The sequence below is a fragment of the Gavialis gangeticus genome, unplaced genomic scaffold (assembly GCF_001723915.1).
Source record: "Gavialis gangeticus isolate Ggan-Ray unplaced genomic scaffold, GavGan_comp1, whole genome shotgun sequence".
Classification (NCBI taxonomy): domain Eukaryota; kingdom Metazoa; phylum Chordata; order Crocodylia; family Gavialidae; genus Gavialis; species Gavialis gangeticus.
Window position 1 is genome coordinate 13,452,481 of NW_017729009.1, and position 3,555 is coordinate 13,456,035.

Here is a 3,555-nt window from a genome sequence, read left to right on the forward strand (position 1 = left end):
ACCCCCATAAAGCAAGGGAAACCTGTAATCACCAATAACAGTGAAAGGTGGTATCTTTCATTACTGTATCTTGTAATAATTTGTTATGATTCATCCCCAAATTCATTTTTCAATTGCTCTTTTAGGGATTGAGGCAAAGTTTATTGAAGGAAGTGACATTCACGAACTCTAGAATAGGTTACGGAGAAGGAAAAGGGATATTTCTTTCCTTTTGGAAAAATTTTTGGCCTATTGCTTTCTTTATTTTCCACAATTAGTTTTTTTTTTTTTTTCTCCCAACTACTAGCTTTAATCTCACAATTCTCTCCTTGCTGCCTTGTTCTTTTGGGTCGTATCCCTTCTGTTTAATTCCAGAGATTATCCAGGGCATAGACTGAGAACTAATAATAATAGGCATCTGTCTGTCTCATGAGACAATAGGTTTGTGCCAAGTGAGGCGTCAGTTCATTGAACGTGTGTGAGTGTGGCTCCTTAGCCCAGTCCTTGAACGGCAGTCCTTTCTGCACTTATCATATGTGAAGTTTGCATATAACAGTTCTGAATGAGATGCAGGGTTCTTTCAGAGGTTTTTCCATAGACTTAGCGCCAACTATGTTGTATGTTAAGGACAAAGACAAATGGAATTGGGATGGACCAATTCTTACTTGCAAACTGATTGTTACTTGAAAACTAAGACAGAATTAGAGGTCAGACATCCAGAAGTGACAGGCTGTTGCACTGATCCCCTACCTTTCTCATCTCTCCTTTGACTATGGTTGAAAAGAGGACATGAAAAGACCAGACCTTTCAACTTGGAGGAAGAGAGGATTCATTTTGATCTCTAGCAGCAGGCAAATCCAACTACCTGATCATAACTAAAACCTAGCCCTAAGCGGGTTCAAACTTTTAGGCATAGGGAGGCTGTCACTACAGCTCCCTGCATCATAATTGTACCTGATCTAAGGATATGGTTATTAATATTTAGACTGTCGCTCTTCATAAGCATTGACATATACTACTTCTAAAAAATCTAACAATGGAGTGCATGCATGTAAGATTTACAGTAACTGTCTGCTGATAGAAAGTTTGACCGGTGTTACCAGAACTCTGAACATCCGTGTTACACAACGGTGAGACTGATAACTGGCACCACACAGTTTTTGGTTCTTGGCTGAGCTTGCGCACATCTCAGGTGACAGAAGTCCTCTGCCACCCTGCTGCTCTGAGCAGTGAAATATCCTGTTGTAAAATATTAGAAATCAGTCCCATGAGCGAATTCTTCCCTAAAGCAGGACTGTGATATAGCTTGGAGATCCCCAACCAGCAGCCCCAGCTTTCTTTTGGAGAAATATGCAGCACTGTGGCAATCATTTCTTTTGTTGTTTTCAAATAAATAAATAAAATAAATAAAACTTAGTGCGGTATTATGTAGCAGATTATAAGCCACGTGTTAGCTCCAGCAGTTGCACATTATGTTAAATAGGCCTCAACAGTCTGTTCTTTTTATTTTCTTTAGGGCTTTGTTGTATCACTCATATCCTGTAACAGCAGATGCTGTATGTGTGTGTCAGGGAACCAATCAAAAAGAGTCGGGTTCAAGCTAAAAAAGAGACTATGGTCATAGAAAAACCCTGAGTGCTGTATGATACCTCTAAAGGGAAGTCAGCTTTCTGGGCATGCATAGCCATATATTATACAGATGCTCTTTTCAAATATAAGCCTCCTTTATTCCCATTCTCCAGTCAGATGACAGGCACTTGTATTAGGTGATAAGCTAGGTGGACCACTGAGCTACCCGAGCATTTGTGGTGCATATTCGGCAGCTATGCAATATGCCTGCTTTAGATGGGAGTGGGAGAGAAGAATCTACGAGCTTTGTATGGTCTACCTCACCGTTTATTTGCGTACACAGGGAACGGCAGATTTTGTCATGGTGTTACAGACTCCCAGGGCAGTAGAGCATTTGGGTTCTATATTTGGATAGATTTTGTGACCTGCAAGCACATTGCCACTGTTGGAAGCGCCGCATGATTTTAGATTGGCAGTTTCTGCCCAGAAAAAGCTTGCATTCACTTTGTTTGCACAGTGGGGCCTCTAACCCAATGGAGGTCTTTGAGCACTAACACCAAATAAATATTAATATAACAATGGGGCACGCAGATTCTTCACTGTCATATCAACAAAGAGCATGGTTTGGCTCCGAAATTTTAAAATAAAAACATTAGGATATAGCCTATTAGGACAGAAAACATACTAACTTAGACCTTTTGCATTATAATAATAAGCAATTAAAAGTCTGTAAGCTGCCTGGGACAGCGATTGTTTTTGTTCTTTGTGCAGCACCTACCACAGCATAGCCCTAATCCATGATTGGTGCATTGCTGCAATACAAATAACAATAAATCTGGCTGCTAAACACTACCCATTCCTAAAGCACCATTATCTACAGGGAGAAGCAGAGCTACAGCGGCTAACAAGTTGGGATTCAGCTGCTAGAACTAAAAGGGCACTGCTTTCAATAGGTTTGATCTCACTAGAGAAATGCCAGGCCTTTCTCTAAAGCTACAGGGCTTCAGCTCTGACACGGTTTCAGCAGAAACAGACAGCTTGCTCCAGCAATATTGGTTTGATTTCTCCATGTACCAGGACCACATGCAGGTGAATGACGACGCTCCCTGAAATCCATAGGTTGAAAACCTGGCCCTACTGTAATCAGTGGTAGCTTTGCTAATGGGGCTAGTTTTTCCAAGCTAGGAATTTGCAAATTATTGTGCCGGAAAACAAAATACATGAGTCAGATCAAAAATTGTCACCATGGTGCTGATGACTGCTCATAAAGGGGCCTCTACAATGCTAAGGGAAAGGGTGAGATCTATTAGGCCACAATATAACCTGACAATTATATTCTGTTAAACAGTAAGGTCAGGATTTCTTTGGGCAATCTCTTTTATTGGACCAGCAACGTCGTTGGGATAGAGTTAGACAAGCTTTCGACTGCAGGGCATTCTTCATTGGGTCAAATGACGGTGAGTGGAGCAAGAGAGAAAAGAAAGGAAGCTACTGCTTATGGATCAATGAAGTTCCCGATGCGAGGTTTGCCTAGGGCAGGTAAAATACATCACGAAAGAGATGCATGGCAAGCTGACTAATTTGATCCCAAAGCGGGTGGCGCTTGCTGGGAACTGCAGCAGCAGCATTTCACTGCAAGGGTAGTGGCTGCATGGACAGCATCCAACCCCAGGGGTGGGAGAACCAGTTTGACCCTTGCAAAAACCTCCCCCCCAAACAAAAAAAAAGAATTGCAAAACTTTAGGGCTCTCAAAAGCATCAGGCGTAGAACCACTACTGCTGCCCGGGACTGTGCCCTGCCTACGCCCATGCATGGGCTAATTGGGGTGCAAATGCCTGCCCCAATGGGGGCCGCGGGCACTGGATGGAGCTGGATTGGGGACGCATCGCCCGCACTTCCAAGGCCCGGCCCCGTGCGCCTCCTGGCGGGCCGCGAGCGTGTGCAGCCTCCTCCCACCAGCCGCGAGGGAGCCGAGCCCGCGCGCACGCGCGCCAGGTGCTGCGCTC